The sequence below is a fragment of the Rhinatrema bivittatum genome, chromosome 5, assembly GCF_901001135.1.
Source record: "Rhinatrema bivittatum chromosome 5, aRhiBiv1.1, whole genome shotgun sequence".
Taxonomy (NCBI): domain Eukaryota; kingdom Metazoa; phylum Chordata; class Amphibia; order Gymnophiona; family Rhinatrematidae; genus Rhinatrema; species Rhinatrema bivittatum.
Genome location: NC_042619.1, coordinates 113,619,210 through 113,637,793, shown reverse-complemented (window position 1 = coordinate 113,637,793; position 18,584 = coordinate 113,619,210). Strand labels below are relative to the sequence as shown.

The following is an 18,584-nucleotide window of genomic DNA, read 5'->3' as shown; positions in this document are numbered from 1 at the left end:
CCGGTCCCCCGCTGGCCCAGCTTCTCCCCCTGCCCCAGTGAAATGGAACTCTTCCTCTGCCCGGGCTTAGAATGCTGATAGCCTGGGCAGAACGCAGCAGGAGAGCTGGAGTCAGTGGCACCAGCATGGTCTCCACCCACACAGCCCGGAAGAGGAAGTGGAGTGCAGCGGCCGCACGTGCAGGAAGAAGAGACCATGTTAAGTAAAGCGCGTGCAGTGCTGGCCCGAAGAAGAGCAGCGTCAGCCCCTGTAGCCGATGAGGCTCCTTTTTCGAGGCTGTGAGGGCAGGAAGAGGAGCAATTTGCTATATGCCATACTGGGTCAGACCAAGGGTCCATCAAGCCCAGCATCCTGTTTCCAACAGTGGCCAATCCAGGCCATAAGAACCTGGCAAGTACCCCAAAACTAAGTCTAAGTATAATTGAGAGACATAACTACTACTTAATCAGCTTCTAAAAGCTGATTAAGGAGTAGTTATAGGCCGCAAACGTCGCTGTTTAACCTCCATCCTGATCCCCCCTCCCATCCTACCAGCACTTAATCCCTAGAAACGCTCACTACTGTATAATGCTACATGTAGATCAAATCCTCTGTAATCCCTGTTACTCTTACGTCAATGATATATGTGTACTTAGTTAACTGTTAAACATGCTGTTTATATATATATATTTTTTTTTTGCTCCGTTTAATATTTGATTGTAAAGCCTGTTGCTGCATTACTGTTTGCTGTAAACCGAGGTGATGTGCTGCACGTGCCGCTGTTGCAGCTAGTTCGCTGGGGAGAGTGAGTGAGCATATGTGTTTGAGATCATGTGTGTGTGTGTGCGTGCATGTGTGAGACAGCATGTATGTAAGTATGTGATTGAGAGCCTGTTTGTGTGAGAGAGAGCATATATGTATGATTAAGAGCCTGTTTGAATAAGACAAAGCATGTGTGTAATTGTGTGTGAGAGAGAGAAAACCTGTGTGTAATTGTGTGACTGAGAGCCTCTGTAAGTGAGAGAGAGAACCTGTATGTAATTGTGTGATTGAGAGCCTATGTAAGTGAGAGAGAGAACCTGTATGTAATTGTGTGATTGAGAGCCTATGTAAGTGAGAGAGAGAGAGAACCTGTATGTAATTGTGTGATTGAGAGCCTATGTAAGTGAGAGAGAGAACCTGTATGTAACTGTGTGATTGAGAGCCTATGTAAGTGAGAGAGAGAACCTGTGTGTAATTGTGTGACTGAGAGCCTGTGTGTGAGAGAGAGAACCTGTGTGTAATTGTGTGATTGAGAACCTGTGTGTGAGAGAGAGAACCTGTGGGTAATTGTGTGATTGAGAGCCTATGTGAGAGAGAGAGAACATGTGTGTAACTGTGTGATTGAGAGCCTATGTAAGTGAGAGAGAGAACCTGTGTGTAATTGTGTGACTGAGTGCCTGTGTGAGAGAGAGAACGTGTGTAATTGTGTGATTGAGAGCCTGTGTGTGAGAGAGAGAACCTGTGTGTAATTGTGTGATTGAGAACCTGTGTGTGAGAGAGAGAACCTGTGGGTAATTGTGTGATTGAGAGCCTATGTAAGTGAGAGAGAACCTGTGTGTAATTATGTGATTGAGAGCCTATGTAAATGAGAGAACCTGTGTGTAATTGTGTGATTGAGAGCCTATGTGAGAGAGAGAGAACCTGTGTGTAACTGTGTGATTGAGAGCCTATGTAAGTGAGAGAGAGAATCTGTGTGTAATTGTGTGACTGAGTGCCTGTGTGAGAGAGAGAACGTATGTAACTGTGTGATTGAGAGCCTATGTGAGAGAGAGAGAACCTGTGTGTAACTGTGTGATTGAGAGCCTATGTAAGTGAGAGAGAGAATCTGTGTGTAATTGTGTGACTGAGTGCCTGTGTGAGAGAGAGAAAGTGTGTAATTGTGTGACTGAGTGCCTGTGTGAGAGAGAGAAAGTGTGTAATTGTGTGATTGAGAACCTGTGTGTGAGAGAGAGAACCTGTGGGTAATTGTGTGATTGAGAGCCTATGTAAGTGAGAGAGAACCTGTGTGTAATTATGTGATTGAGAGCCTATGTAAATGAGAGAACCTGTGTGTAATTGTGTGATTGAGAGCCTATGTGAGAGAGAGAGAACCTGTGTGTAATTGTGTGATTGAGAACCTGTGTGAGAGAGAGAACGTATGTAACTGTGTGATTGAGAGCCTGTGTGAGAGAGAGAACGTATGTAACTGTGTGATTGAGAGCCTATGTGAGAGAGAGAGAACCTGTGTGTAACTGTGTGATTGAGAGCCTATGTAAGTGAGAGAGAGAATCTGTGTGTAATTGTGTGACTGAGTGCCTGTGTGAGAGAGAGAAAGTGTGTAATTGTGTGATTGAGAGCCTGTGTGAGAGAGAGAGCTTGTGTGTGACTGAGAGAAAGGAGAAAGTTGCAAGCAAACCCCCAGTCCTCCTAATTCACAACAATCTCAAGGCACTTGGAAATCGAACGTTTCCAGGTATCCTTATTATTTTTAATTACTTAATTATGTACTTATTTATTTTATTTATTTTAAGGTTTTTATATACCGGTATTCGTCGAGACATCATTATTAGGTCTTTGTGTCTGCTGTTTGAAAGATTTTATTGGTGTCTGGAAATTTTTTATATGATTTTTTAATTATTGGATATTCCAGTCATCATCTGTTTTGAAATCTGTTCTTTTTATTACTATGATTTTACTGCTGTTGATTTTATATTTCTTGCTTTATTTTATGAGGACTGGTGATTTCTCTTTTTCCTTTGTTGCTCTGCATACAGAGTCTCTGACTTATTGTGATTTCCAGTTCAGTTTTGGTCTGCATGTTTCTATTTATGCTTTATGGTCTCTTTATTCTTTGTTAGGTAAGGGTCTGCACTTATCACTGAGGTGAGGTATTCTGCTGCTTGAGGTTTCTATGTAGAGCCCTATAGCAGCCTGACTTGTTCTGTTTTCCTAATAGGAGGTGTATTGGTGTCTTAAGGCCTGGTGTAATATGTTCAATGTTGCCTTTTCTTAGGTTAGGTAGTTACTATTTGAGTGCTGGAAGTTGGTGCTGTTCTGGTATGGGAGGTTTACTACATAATTTATGTTCAGAGAGAGTACTCTTATTTTTCTCTTGTGTCATTCTTAACAATAAAAGTAATACAGGGTATTTTTTTTAAATTTCCGCCGTAGATTGTAATGATCATCAGTGTGTCACGCATATGAGAACCATCTGTCAGGTGTGTCTCGACCGTAAAAAGGTTGAGAACCACTGTTCTAGGGATTCAGTGATTCCCCAACCCTAGTGTTGCTAATTGGTCTTTTTTTTTTTTTTCCTGGCCAGGCCAGTTACTGCCAGAAGTAAAAAGCTGGTGAGAGACAGCACAGCTCAGCAGAAAGGAAATGCAATGCAGGGCTAGAGCCAATGTGAGTGAGCCTGCAGGCCCTGCTGCACTCCCCGCCCCTCACACAGGTTTCCTTGGTTACAGGAAGCTGGCTCCGGCCTTGCGCTGGATTTCATTTCTGTGCTGCTGCTGCTGCTGCTGCTGCTGCTACAGCCATTAAAAGGTGAGGGGGGAGAAACTAGGGGGGGACTGAGGCTGCAGGGACAGAAGCCACAAACAGATGGAAGGAGAAGGGAGGGAAGAGGATTATGTTAGGGGTAGGGTTTCCAACCAGCAGGTATTTGGCTGGCCTGAGTTTTTTTTTTTGTTTGTTTTTTTTAAAGGGAGTCCGATGGCTAGCAGACCAGAAAACCAGCCTATGAACGTGCTGGTTTTCTGCCCACCACTGGCTCCTGTTTTTTTTAATACACTAATCTGGAGTCTGCAAGGCCCAAAAAAAATAAAGATAGAAGTGCAAGAAGAGGAAGATGGTGGCTTGAGCCCCTCAAGGTCAGAAGCAGAAGGAGGAAGTGGCATTGAGACCTGCAGATGCAAGAGATGCAGTGGCGTGGGCCCCTGGCAACTGGAAAAGGAGAGAGGCAGTAGTGTGAGGCAACACAGTTGCAAGGGGAGGAATGCAGTGTTGTTGGGCCAATGAGACCAGGCACGGAGGGACACAGCAGTTTCTGGCCAGTGAGTCCAGAAGCAAAGGCTGGGCTAAGTCTTGGGGGGTACGTGACCTGTACAGTCGCACAGGGTATCATGCTTGAAGGGGGGGTGCCGCTACCTCCTCCCTTCCACTCCATTTCATATATCTTGCAAGCAGGAGACTCAGGAATACTGTGCAAGAGGATGAAAGATTCTGTCTGTGAAGCATCAACAACAGGGAGGAGAGGAGGGGAGAAAAAGATGGGGATGCTGCGGGACAGGAAAGAGAAGAGAGAGAGAAAAGAGGAGACTAGGGGGAGAGAGGAGCATGCTGGTGCTGGTGGGTGTGGGGAGGAGAGAGAGGTATACTGTGACAGAGCCACTGCTGAAGGGGAGAGTGTTGTGCCAGAGCTGCTGCCAAGTGGGGGGTTGTCGATTTCTGTTTTCGCACAGGGGCATCAATTAACTTAGAGCTGGTCCTGAGCAGAGGTGGGCAGTTGTTGTATTGTACTGTGGGAGCTATGAGGGTTGAGATTGGGTGGGTGAGGAACAGACGGGGTGAAGGGGGCCGAGGAGAGGAAGAAAAAGATAGCAGAGGGGACCTCCTTCTCCTTCCTCTTCCCAGACTGGCTGCTGAAGATGCCTGTGCAGAAGGATGAGTCAACTGGCAACCCTGCCAGGTGAGGTGAGAAAAGGGAGGGAAAGGTGAATATGCCAGGATGATGAGAGAGATGAGGGAAGGTGATTATGTCAATAAGGTGAGATGAGGGAAGGGAGGGCAAAGTGCTTATGCCAGTGGGGTGGAGGGAGAGGGAAGGAAAGTTAATTGTTCCAATGGGATGAGAGGGAATGGAAGGTAATTACGGCAGGGAATGTGAGGGAGAGGGAAAAGAAGGTATGGTGATGATGCCAGGATTGTGGGGAGAGAGAGAGGAAAAGAGTATGCATGAATCTCCTACCTTGAAACCGCACGCCACTGAAGGGGCAGCCTGTGCTGCCTGTCCTACACTGAGTCCATATCCATCCAGCACTGCCATTGTCTGGCTCACTAGCTTACCAGTCCAACAGATGATGCCAGCTGCACCCCAGGGCACCTCTTATCTCCTGATGCCCCAGGTGACTTCTCAGCTCACCTTATCCAAAGACTGGCCCTATACCTCTTGATCTTGGGAGGGCAATTTTTATTCCCCATACAGAGCCTGGTGGTCAGCAGGTACTTTGTAGTACCTACCGGCCTACAAGCTCATTTTCAAAGAGATACTCCATGTGGAAATTCTCTTTGAAAATTTCTGGCCTACAGGGAAGTAGGCATGGGGTACTCTACCAGGACAGCACCGCCTCTTTTCCTCGTAGGGAAAATTATTTGTGCTGTGGACTTTGTGTGTGCTTTCCCCTGCACTAGGGGTGATGAGGAATTTTGAAAGAAGATTTTTCACTGGGTAAACACCTTGTTCTTCATGGAATAACCCTTTGAAAATTGTCCTGTATATATGTGAAACTGAGATACCTGGTTGGCATCTGTTAATGAGCATCTAAAGATCAAATAGTGTCCAACCATTAGGACTATGAAGTGATCCCAGACAAATCTCCCTCCCAACTGCTTGATAAGTAGTTTGTTTAACAAAGTAGTGCTGTGTAGAATTAAGGAATACAAGGGTCTAAGTCAAAGAAGACCTGACCTTGAATTTACTAATATACGTACTGAGGAAAATTAACCATGATATGGGACATTTCCCTGTACGTACCCGGATCAGTCCAGACACCTGGGTTGTGACTCCGCACCAGCAGATGGAGACAGAGCAAAACTTGACGGGCTCCCAACATATAGTAAGGTGCCACCCACAGCCCCTCAGTCTTTCTCTGTCTCCAGCAGATGGGGCAGGTCCACCCACAGTCTCGGTGATCCTTGGTTGTTGTGGCTCGGGGTAGTCAGTCAGGGATCTGTTTGTATTTAGTCCTAAGTTGTTAGGGCAGTGTGTTTTAAAAAAAAAAAAAAAAAAAAAAGGAAAGGAGAGAAAATTTCTTCAAGGAAGACATTAGGAAGAAGATAGAAGTCTCCCGTTGGGGGAGCCTCCCAGGAGGGTTGGAAGGTCCTGAGAGGACCATCCCCTCCAGGTCGAGGCCGCTGCTGAGGGTCGAGGACCCGGCCTGTGCTGGCAGCAGCGTCGGGGGTGACACCGGGGAGCCCGGTTCACTCACCCCCGCTGGAGCTGAAGACTGCAGGACCACGGCTAGCGGCTAAGTAAAAAAAAAAAAAAACAAAAAAACAAAAACCAGCGTGTTTTAGTTTTGTGCCGCCGGCTCTCTCCCTCTTCGCCGTCCCTTCGCCGGTCGGGTCGCTCGTTCGCGGAAGGGGGGCGCGAGTTGGGGAGCCTGTTCGCCGAGGTGGTCCAGGATGCCGAGGGGGACGACTTGCCGCGCGTGTGGCTCTGCGCGCGCGCGCGGCTCTCCAGGGACGGGGTCTGCTCCGGATGCGTTACAGGTGGCGAGGGTTCGTCGGAGGTCGCCCGGGGGGGTCGATCGCGGGGGGCCCGTTCGCCATCGCGCGCCGGAGCGTCGGAGGCCGCGTCTTTTGATCCGTTCCCGCTTAGCGCGGGAACGGACGCCATTTTGTCCACCGTGAGGGAAGCCACGAGGAGGGCACTCCAAGATGGCGCCCAGCCTCCCGCGCTATCGCCACAGCCCAGGGTTTCGGGGGGAGAGCCCCCGGGGACCCGTGGCTCGGGGAGCCCTTGTGCGGGGGAGGACTCCTCCGGATCGGAGGGCTCGTTTTCGGAGGATTTTTCCTTATTGCTGCAAAAACTAGCGAAATATAAAAAGTCCAAACTAAAGGCTGGGAAGGCTTCAGGGGGCAGGGATGCGCACTCCCAGCCCCGGAAGAGAGCTGCTCGGACCCGGGACGCCCGGGGGGTGCCACGGGAGAAGAGGCAGCCGCGGGGCGACCTGCAGGAGTCGGAGTCAGCGTCCACTGCCTCCTCGGATGAGGAAGCGCTGTCGGGAGCCCCTGATGGCCAGGAGGGCCACGAAGACGAGGGGCAGGCCCAGCCGGGAGCCGGCAAGGGGCCGCAGGCGGCGGAGGGTGATGACCCCAAGGTCGTCCGCCTGTTTCGTCGGGAAGAACTTTCTCCACTTATCCCTGCCATTCTGGACGAGATCGGCGTGGATCCTCCTCCAGTGGAGTCCAGGCAGGGGGTCAAGATGGATCCGGTGCTGTTGGGCCTGGCGGGCCCTGCACTGGCCTTCCCTTTTCACTTCTCGGCCTCTGATATCTTGTTTCGGGAATGGGATACCCCGGAACTGGGGCTGAAGGTGAGTAAGGCTATGGACAAGCTTTATCCCCTCCCAGAGGACGCGCTGGAACTGCTGCGTCTCCCGCGGGTGGACGCGGCGGTGTCAGCGGTTACAAAGAGATCCACCATCCCGGTTACGGGGGCTACTGCCCTCCGTGATATCCAGGATAGGAAGCTGGAGGTGCAATTGAAGAAGATCTTTGAAGTGTCCGCACTGGGAGTGCGGGCAGCCATTTGTAGTACCTTTGCACTGCGAGCGGGGCTCCGGTGGGCCCAAGTCCTGCAAGCGAACGCCGACCTCTCCTCGGGGGAGGCTACTCAGGCGGATAACTTGGAGGCGGTGATTGCCTACACCGCCGATGCGATGCACGATTTAATCAGAACATCGGCCAGAGCGATGGTGTCGGCGGTCTCGGCGCGTCGTCTCCTTTGGCTTCGCAACTGGGCTGCTGATGGAGCGTCCAAGGCCCACCTGGGGTCCTTACCTTTTAAGGGTAAGCTCCTGTTTGGCAAGCAGCTGGACGAGCTGATGCAGTTCCTGAGCGAGAACAAGGCTTTTAAGTTGCCGGAGGACAGGCCCAGGCAGCGGTCGTCCTTTTCTGGAAGGAACAGGTTCCGGTCCAACCGCCGTCAGCGGCCGCAGAGGGCGTCGGGGTCGGGCCAGTCCTATCGGTCCGGCTCGGCTAGATCGTCCTCCTGGTCCCAGTCCTTTCGAGGGAAGAAATTCAACAGAACCGGTGGACCCTCGTCCGGCTTGGGGTCCAAGTCGGCCCAATGAAACGAGACGGGTCCATCCCTCGTTGCCTCCAGCCCTCGTATCCTACGTGGGCGCGAGGCTCACCTTGTTTTACGAGGCATGGACCAGAATAACTTCCGACCAGTGGGTCCTCGCTGTGATAAGAGGCGGTTACGCGTTAGATTTTGTTCGGCTCCCGGCGGACAAGTTCATCGTCTCACCCTGCAAGGCCCTCGTCAAGCGCGCCGCTGTCCGGACCACCCTCCGGCGTCTAGAGGACCTGGGCGCAATTACTCCTGTGCCGCAGGATCAGCAGGGCAAGGGAAGGTACTCCATTTACTTCGTGGTCCCAAAGAAGGATGGAGCGTTTCGGCCCATTCTCGATCTAAAGGGCGTCAACCGGTGCCTGCGGGTACCGCGGTTCAAGATGGAGACGATCCGCTCGGTGATTGCCGCGGTTCGTCCGGGCGAGTTCCTCGCTTCTCTGGACCTTACGGAGGCGTATCTTCACATCGGGATTCAGCCGGCTTATCACCGGTACCTGAGGTTCTGCATCCTGGGCGGCCATTACCAGTTCAGGGCTCTTCCCTTCGGCCTCGCCACGGCTCCACGCACTTTCACCAAGGTGATGGTGGTGGTAGCTGCTCAGCTCCGGAGGGAAGGGCTGCTGGTGCATCCTTACTTGGACGATTGGCTCATCCGAGCAAAATCGGAGGCCGAGTGTCGGCAGGCGATTGCCAGGGTCCTACAGCTCTTGCGATCGCTCGGTTGAGTGGTCAACTTGTCCAAGAGTCATCTGCAGCCTACGCAGCGGTTGGAGTATCTGGGGGCCCTGTTCGACACCGAGAGGGCCATGGTGTCGCTGACTCAGGAGAGAGTGGTCAAGCTCCAGCGACAGGTGCGACACATTTTGTCCATGCGGTGCCCGCTGGTTTGCGATTACCTGAGGGTCTTGGGTTCCATGGCGTCGACCCTCGCTCTGCTCCCTTGGGCATTCGCTCACCTGCGACCGTTACAATCAGTGTTACTTTCCCGCTGGAAGCCGGTTTCGGAGGAGTTTCATCTTCCATTGCCTCTCACGCCCTGTGCCAGGGCCAGTCTGCACTAGTGGCTCTCCCGAGATCATCTGTCATGCGGGGTGTCTCTGGTCATGCCCTCCTGGATGGTAGTGACGACGGATGCCAGTCTACTCGGCTGGGGGGCGGTCTGCGGAGGCCGCTCGGTCCAGGGGCAGTGGTCGAGCCAGCAGTCGAGGTGGTCCATCAACCGCTTGGAGACAAGGGCGGTGTCGTTGGCCCTGCAAGCGTTCCTACCGTGGAAACGGGGCCAGGCGGTTCGGGTGCTCTCGGACAACGCAACCAAGGTGGCGTATATCAATCGTCAAGGGGGCACGAGGAGCCAGCAAGTGGCGGAGGAGGCAAGGCTGCTCATGATCTGGGCGGAGCAACACCTCAGCAGCTTGGCGGCGTCTCACATCGCAGGTGTGGACAACGTGCAGGCGGATTTCCTCAGCCGGCATCGGCTGGATCCAGGCGAGTGGGAGTTACCAGACATGGCGTATCGCCTCATCTGTGCCAGGTGGGGAACGCCACGCCTGGACCTGATGGCCACCGCTCGCAACTCAAAGGCCCCACGGTTCTTCAGCAGTCGGAGGGAACGGGGCGCAGAAGGAGTCGATGCTCTAGTGCTTCCCTGGCCCACGGACGTGTTGCTATATGTGTTTCCCCCGTGGCCTCTGATAGGCAAGGTGCTTCGCCGAATCGAGTTACATCCGTCGGACGTGATCCTGGTGGCGCCGGAGTGGCCAAGGCGCCCTTGGTTCGCGGACCTCATTCAGCTGGCGGCGGAGCCCCCGCTTCGGTTTCACGGGGCCGCATCTCTTCTTCGACACGGACCCGTCTGTTTGGAGGATGCGGATCACTTTTGTCTCGCGGCATGGCTTTTGAAAGGGCGCGCTTAAGGACGAAGGGGTACTCCGAGGCAGTGATTGCTACCTTGTTGAGGGCTCGAAAACAGTCTACGTCCTTAGCCTATATGAGGGTGTGGACGGTTTTTGAGGACTGGTGTAGTACTCATGAGGTGGATCCTGTACGTCCACCGGTGCCGGGGGTCCTCGCTTTTCTTCAAGAGGGCCTCTCGAAGGGGCTGGCCTGGAGTACCCTGAAGGTCCAGATAGCTGCGCTTGGTTGTCTGCGCGGTAAGGTTCGCGGAGTGTCCTTGGCGTGTCATCCGGATGTGGTGCGTTTTCTTCGCGGGGCTAAACATTTACGCCCTCCTGTACGGAATCCTTGTCCGTCTTGGAATTTGAATTGCGTGCTCTCGGCTCTTGGGGGAGCACCGTTTGAGCCTCTTAAGCGAGCGACGCTCAAAGATCTTACTTTGAAGACCGTTTTTCTAGTAGCCATTACGTCTGCTCGTCGGGTCTCGGAGTTGCAGGCCTTGTCCTGTCGGGAACCGTTCTTGCGATTTTCGCAGGGCGGAGTTTCCCTGCGGACTGTGCCGTCCTTTTTGCCTAAGGTGGTGTCCTCGTTTCACGTAAATCAGTCAGTGGACCTTCCAGGTTTTGAGGTCGGGAATCAGATGGACAAGGGGATGAAAGAGTTAAGGAAGCTCGGCATTCGCAGGATTCTGCTTCGGTATCTGGAGGTTACGAATCCTTTCCGGGTTTCCGACCATCTGTTTGTTCTCTGGTCTGGGCCTCGTCGGGGGTCTGCTGCGTCGCGGGCCACTATTGCGCGTTGGCTCAAAGAGGCTATTAGTTCCGCATATCTTCTGCAGGGTAAGTTGGCACCTAGGGGGCTCCGTGCTCATTCCACTCGGGCGCAAGCCACATCCTGGGCCGAGGTCTCTCAGGTGTCCACGCAGGAGATCTGTAGAGCTGCGACATGGAAGTCATTGCATACTTTCACTCGACATTACAGGCTTGATGTCCAGGCGTCTGAGGCTCCGGGGTTTGGGGCGAGTGTCCTCCGAGCGGGACTCTCTGCTTCCCACCCTCGGTAGTTTGCTCTGGTACATCCCAGGTGTCTGGACTGATCCGGGTACGTACAGGGAAAGGAAAATGAGTTCTTACCTGATAATTTTCGTTCCTGTAGTACCACGGATCAGTCCAGGCTCCCGCCCGTCTGTTCGGTACGATGAAGAGAGAGAGAGTCCGCTCGTTTGGTTTTTCGCACTGCAATTGTTGGCATAAAGCCGCTTGCCTCTGGTCTGATGTTTTCGGTTTTCAGCCCGGGGGTGTTTGAATTGGTTTAAAATTGTTCTAGTTAGTTAGTCGGGCACTGGTTTTGCTTTGACAGTTCGTTCGACTGAGGGGCTGTGGGTGGCACCTTACTATATGTAGGGAGCCCGTCAAGTTTTGCTCTGTCTCCATCTGCTGGTGCGGAGTCACAACCCAGGTGTCTGGACTGATCCGTGGTACTACAGGAACGAAAATTATCAGGTAAGAACTAATTTTCCTTTATTTATTTATTTACTCACTTTTTATTTCTTGTCCAAAGAAACTCTAGTAGGGATATGTGTGTGTGTTACAAAATGATCAATAACAAATTATAATTTAAAAAGACAAATACCACAAAAAACTGCAGGGTTTGTGAGGTAAGCAGGAGATTCTGAGGGTTAATCTAGAAAGAGGGAATGGAACTTCTGTCTATTTTGGTGTGATATACAGACATCCTTCACAGGCAGAAGAAATGTACAAAGGTTATTCACAAAATTGCTATGAAAGAGGAGCTGTTAGGCGATTTCAGTCTGCTGGATGTTGATTGGGCTATCTCCACTGCAGTGTCTTCTAAAAGCAGGGACATCCTGGATTCTCTGGAGGGAGAATTTCCCTCATTTAGTAACGTTACCCTCATAGGAAGGGGGCGATAACTGGTTCTGGTGCTTATCAATAGGAACAGTGTTATTGATGTCTTGACTTAAAGTATGTAAAGTGATGGGGCTGAATGGGATACATCCAAGGGTTTTAAGGGACCTTAGAGAGAAGTTGTAGCAGTTCCACTGGCTGACCTTTTCAATGCTTCTTTAGAGTCAGGAGTAGTTCTGGAGCAGAGCCAGTGCAAGAGTATTTGGTACCCTACGTCATGCACTCCCCCATCCACCCCAATTTATCTATTGGTAGAAGCTTCAACATAGCGCTCCTTCCTACCAGTGGCAGTGGCTCCAGCACAACACTCCCTTTGGCAGTATTGACTCTGGCCTCGTGCTGGCAAGATTTTTCTGCCTCCAAATTTCTGGGGCTCTAGGCAACCACCTATTATAACATTTTAGATACCACGTGATCACCAGCTCTTGGCAGTTAACAGCAAACATTTCATAAATTTCACATCATAGTTTTTACACCTAAGCACGTGTCCACCACCTCCATTGGAAGGCTGTTCCATATATCCACTACCTTTTCTGTAAAGAAGATTAACCCCGAGTCTACCTCTTTCATCCTCATCTCATGATTCCTTGTTCTAGAGCTTCTTTTCTATCCAAAGAGGCTAGCTCCTGTGCATGGAAACCTTTGAGGTATTTGAATGTCTGGGCGAAGTGCAAGGAGGATCTAAGTGAACTGGAGATGGACTGAGTGAACTGGTGGAGGTATCGGCAAACTGGTGATTTCAAGTACATGCTCATATATACCTGCCACCGTGTATAAATTAGGGTTTTATGCACACGTTATTTGTTTTATGCGTTAAATATATGCGTGCATCTTTATAAAAGAGTAGAAAAAGAACATGCTTTCAATGCTTTGCAAATATTCACACATACATATGCACATACTTTCAAGGCTGAACTATGTAGTATCTGCTAAAACTGTACAACCATCCGCGGCACAGTTTATAAAATATTAGGATGGTTCTCTGCGTTCATTTATCTGCGCAATTCCAGTAATGCAAATAGGTTTCAAAGTTCTCTCAGTTGTCAGTTGAAAATTAACATAAATTTAGGTTTCTAAAACTTAGGGGGTCATTTTCCAAAGGAGTCGGGGCGGCACCGGGGCGGACGCCGCGAAGACATCACTGATGGCAAAAAGGTAAGGAGCCTTATTGCCGTCAGTAACACGACCAACAGCACCACCTTTCACGGTGGCGCTATTGGTTTGCGAAAGCCGGCAGCAATCGCACCGCGGTGGTGCGATCGCTACCGGCTTTTGCAGGCCTGCCCCCCCACTTCGCCCCCCTGCCTCCCGTTACCACCGGAATTTCTGCGAACTTAGAAAATCCAGGCTTTAGGATTCTAAATTTAGGAATCTGTTCATTTTCCTAGATTTAGGCTCCTAATTTAGATGTCTAGTTCTGAAAATCAGTGCTAAGCTCTTAACTTTGTTTCCACACCCTAACTTCACCCCTATAGCCACCTACTTTTTAGGTTCCTAAATTTAGGTCCCAAATGAAACTAGGAGCCTAAATTTAGGACTCAGCACTAGTACATTTTTTAAAAGGGCCAATAAACTCCAAAGGTTAGGCGCCTAAGTCCTTTGAAAATAGGCCCCTTAGTTTTCATCAAAATAAATTTTAAATGCCTTGTTTTGTTTCGTATTATCTATTTCAAATGAATGCATAACCTTAGGGTATGTCTTCCTTTTAAAGGCACGAGTTGGGACTGCCCGAAGAGGTTTCTCTTGATGACATGTCAAAGATTACTGTCCCCATATAGGAATAGATTTTAAAAGGTGCGTGCGCACGTCCATGTGTGTGTGGTTCCCGGCGTGCGCATGTTATAAAATCGGGGAGCTGCGCACACATATGTGCCAGATTTTACAATTAAGGAGCAGGCTGGGAGGGAACTTCTCTACCACCCCTGCCTAACCTTCCTACCCTTTCCTCTCTCCACCCTAACCCCTACCTCCTATCTAAGCAAAATAAGTTTTGTTAATTTTGTAATTACTGCTCCGTTGGAGCAGAAGCAACTTGTGCTTGCCGGCCGACTGCCGGCTAGCGCATCCCCAGGACAGTGGCTAATGGCCTCTGTCCCAGTTGGCCTCCGTGCTGCCAGACCCCGCCTCCGGCCTGCCCCTTTTTAAGCACCAGCACTTGTGCGCATATTGACAGTTACGCGCGTGGCTGGGCCTTTTGAAAATGTGCGCGGTGCATGCAGGGCCCGGGCAGGCGCGTGACCGATTTAAAAATCGGATCTACTTATAATGACAGTGTAGCGAGCCAGTGGGCAGACACTCCAAGACAGTTGCTTTCAATGCCTTTTGAGAACTTTGCTCCATGTTTATCCTGCAGTTGAGGTCCTTTTTGGAAAAGAGGTTTCATGTGCTACCTAGTTTTCCAATTCCTGTTTTTTCCTGTGGAACATCTTTTCTGATTTTCTTTTTTTTTATCAATAACAAAGAGAGAGGGGCCTGAAAAATAAGCCTTGAAGGGTCACAAATTTGAAAATGTAATTTTCTTTCAGTAAATAATTTAGATTTTATTTATGTAAAAAATCTATGTTGTAGGGAAGTGCAGGCAAAAAATGTTTTGGTTCATTATTTCATTTTTTTTTCAGTTCATGTAGTATTTTTTTTATTCAGTTTCCCAGCCGAAAACACCCCAAAACTGTAACAGGCCTCCCAGAGGCCCTCCAAACCATCTCCCCCCCTCCAAGAGAAGTCCTGGGGCCTGGGCTGAAGCCAGCAAAGCTCCCACTAAGCCTTTCTAAACTTCATCCCATCTACAAAAAAGTTTGGGCCTGGGTCTACCTGGCTGGACCTAGCTGGACCTAACCAGGGTCTGGCCATGCCCTTCTACCCCTTGTTCTCTTATAAAAAACAGCAGGATCTCCCTTGCCCCACTTACCCATTAAAATCAGCTATGGGATCTGAAGATTAGAGGGTGGCCAACATAACCCCAGTTTTTAAAAAGGCTTCCAAGGATGATCCAGGAAACTGTAGGCTAGTGAACTTCATGACAGGAAAAATGGTTGAAACTTTCACAAGAAAGGGGAAGTAATATTTTACGTTTTATTTGCAAATTCATCAAAAATGCTTTTTATTTGCAAATTCATCAAAAATGCTATCATTAAAAATTATTTAATTCAGTGGATCTATGATTATGAATGACCTGGAGTACTAAAATGTGTGAACAAATACAGAGGTGTAATGATGGTCCTTTATTAAATTATATGAAAATTACTTTGTGCTGCCCCTGAAAGAATACAGTGAATTTAAACATATATTTCATATGCTTTAATGTGTTGGTCCCATGAGCACAGAACCAAGGCTGAAGCACAAATGTGATAATATGATGATACATATGTGCAGACAGTTGGTATGCAGTATATAAAAGCTTGAATGAAACCACAACATAGCACCTGAACCACTAGTATGCCACACAGGAAAGACTCCCTAGGTGAAAGTATACTTTCAGTCACAGACTGAAAGCTGTTAAGCAAATTATTCAGTTGGGTAAATGTTCAATACCAACCAAATCTGCCCACTTCACCAAGCCCTCTAAGAGTCGTTGTGGGACCCAGGATTCAATAAACTGACCTGAGGTGGGTGCCATTTTGAACTGCTTCTGCCCCATGTGGACTCCTCAGTATGGGTTAACTTTAGGAAAGGAGGGTGTGAAGGGATGGGAGGAATGTTTAGGAAACCTGGAGCCTATGTAAACAATTTGTGGTGCGGGCTTAACTGCAGAGGCCAGCTTTTAGTGCACACTGCCAATAGCATGCACTTGCATGCTTATTGGCAAATAATAGAACAAATCAAAAGGCTTTCGTGTGCCCTATGGCGAAATAATACACACCTAAAAAATGAAATGAAAAAAAAAAAAGAAACAAAATGGGAAAAAAAACCTCCCCAATAAAACACAATAAAAGCAAAACAAAAAAATTCCCTTGCACTCCCCTACCATACAGGTCAACGTCACCTCACATATCCTCCCATGTACAACATTTTTTACTAAGAGCAGTTCCCATGCCCCTCTGTCTCTCTCTATCTCCTGCACAGACACTACTCTGCATGATCATAGCCAAGCGGTTTCTATAGAAATACACTCCCTCAACACACCTCCTCTTTGCCTTACTGTCTCTGTGGTAAAGGCACGCAGAGGGGTGGCCCATCAACCGCAGTTTGAGAGATCAAAACAAAAGGGAGCTTTTACTAATTTGTGTCACTTGAAGAGAAGAGGAAATCTGACAGAGGACAGGTATGTACAGGAAAAGATGAAAGCAGACAATCTTGGAAAAAGCGCTGATAATGCTGGCAAAGAGATATAAAAGAAGCACTCCACTGCAGCAAATGGAAAACATTACCTCAGCAGTATTTAGTTACTTATTCAATGGAAAGTTAATTGTCCCATTGACCTTGCTACAGCCCACTTGGAGCATTTAACATATTACTGCAGTTCTTGAACATGTGTTGGGGCTGGCTCAGCGCAGATATGTTAGTTTGGATCTGTCTAGGACATGCTGCTATTTGAAAAAAATAAAAGAGGATAAAGGAGGGATACTTGTGGGTTTCCAGATACGGAGTTGCTGTAATGTTGTGTTTATACTGTGAAGTATGTTGAAGTCTGATCTTGTCTTCAAGTTAGAAGGTGCAGTTTTATGTATGTTATGCCATTTCAGGTATTTTAGGCAGTCGGAGTTTCTATTTATTGTACTTAATTGTTTTTTGGAGGTGATTTTTAGACAGCTTTGTGGGCGTTGTGTGTGTAAAATAAGCATATACATGCATAAGCAGCATGTATGCACATATAGCCTATTTTATAAACCTTGAGAGTACATGCATACTTGCAGTGTCACGTGTAAATGTTAACTAAGGAAAAGGGTGGTCTAGGGGTGTTCTGGTACGGGGTTTGGAAGTACGCACAAAGTCGCTATTTCATAAGCGATATACACGCAGTCGTTATTGAATTTCTCCGTATGCTTTTACGCCTGTTAACTGAGAGAGGAGGGGAGTATAATGTACAGGGGGTGTGTGCAAATTTATAAAATGGGTAGAGAAAGTATGCATGTTCCTGCCATACAAATAAACGTGTGTACTAAAATATATGTGTGTATATTTGGGAAAGAAACATGCAATATTTTATAAAATGGGTGGCTCCCACCACATAATTTATAAAATGCTCGCATAATTTTCTGCAGGCCCACTTATACGTGCAAACGCTGTACAGTAGACAATTTTGAAAGCTGGGTTCTTAGAGGCCAATTTTCAAAAAATGGTAGAACAGCTAAAGTTAGCTAGATAAGATGTCCGGGATATTCAGTGAAATAAACTTTACCTGGATAACTTTAAAACCTAACTGGCTAGCTTTGAATATTGCTGTTAAGTTGCCCAGGCTCATGGGGCCAGATAACTTTTAACTGGCTGTATTCAAAAGAATATAGCTAGTTAAGTGGCCATGCTGAAAGGAAAAAGAAAAGTCTTGGGTGGGACTAACTACCTAAATCACAGCCTCCTTAGCCATGTACTCAATTACAAAAAAAAAAAAAATCTGAGGGGCAGATTTTCAAAGCCTACGCGCGCTTTTCAAAAGGCCCGGCGGCATGAGTAAAGCCCTGAGACGCACGTATGTCCCGGGGCTCGAAAAAAGGGGCGGGGTGGGGGCGTGACCGGAGCCTCCAGGCACAGCGGCCATTTGCTGCTGTGCCCGGGATCGCGGGCCGGCCGTTGTCCGGCGCCCGCAATCTACGCCTGCCCGGAGGCAGGCACAACTTATAAAATAAAGGTAGGGGGGGGATTTAGGTAGGGCTGAGGGGCGGGTTAGATAGGGGAAGGGAGGGGAAGGTGGGGGGGGGGGCCGAAGGAAGTTCTCTCTGAGGCCGCTCCGATTTCAGAGCTACCTCGGAGGTATCGGGGAAAGCCATCGGGGCTCCCCTAGGGCTCGGCGCGCGCGCCGATCCCGGATTTTATAACATGCGCACAGCTGCGCGCGCATGTTATAAAATCGGGCGTAGATTTGTGCACGCTGGGTTGCGCGTACAAATCTACGCCCGCGCGTAGCTATTAAAATCCGGCTCTGAGGTTGGATCGCAGGTCAACCCCTCCCCCCATCCCAGTTAGGCAAATGTGACTTAATGCCCCCTTACTTCCTCTGTTCTCCCTCCCTTGCTCCCCGTTCCCTCTCTCTTCACCGTAATCTTTAACCCCAACCCTCCCCAGGACCTAAGTTAATATTTGGCTAACTGGGGGGGGGAGTGATCTGTCTCTGGATATTTTTGGAATTGAGTAAATGGAGGTGTTGGGGGGGGGGGCTTAGCCTGGCACTGCCTGTATGTGTCACTTTGGGTGGGGGGGTGTGGTTGCGATTCGCGCCGCTAGGCCTGGGTGAGACTTTTTAGTTTTTCTCACAGCATGGCAACTTAACTGAATATAGCCAGCTAAGTCTAAAGTTATGCAACCACACCAGGCAGCCTAAAGTTATCTGTGTAACTTAGCCAGATAGAGTTGAAAATTGGCTATTAGCCAGATAACTTTACTCCAACCTGGAATGCTCCCGGAACACCTCTTTTCTATCTGGCTAAATTTTGGCTGGATAATGAGGCATTCAGGAAACATTTACCTGGCTAAGTGCCTCCAAAATTCAGAAGTTAGTATCTGAATCACTCACAAGTTATCTGGCT

At 49.0% G+C, this 18,584-nt stretch overlaps 1 protein-coding gene across 2 annotated transcripts in view; it reads left to right on the top strand.

Moving 5' to 3' along the window:
* The first annotated feature begins 3,477 nt into the window (after window positions 1-3,477).
* STOML3 (stomatin like 3) overlaps window positions 3,478-18,584 on the top strand; it is a 96,781-nt gene continuing 81,674 nt past the window's right edge. The window contains exon 1 of one of the 2 annotated variants that reach the window (XM_029602752.1): window positions 3,478-3,546. The gene's annotated coding sequence lies outside the window, so the exon portion shown is untranslated. Of the gene's footprint in view, window positions 3,547-16,027; window positions 16,166-18,584 lie in introns of those variants that run through there. The other variant, XM_029602750.1, reaches the window with a different exon arrangement.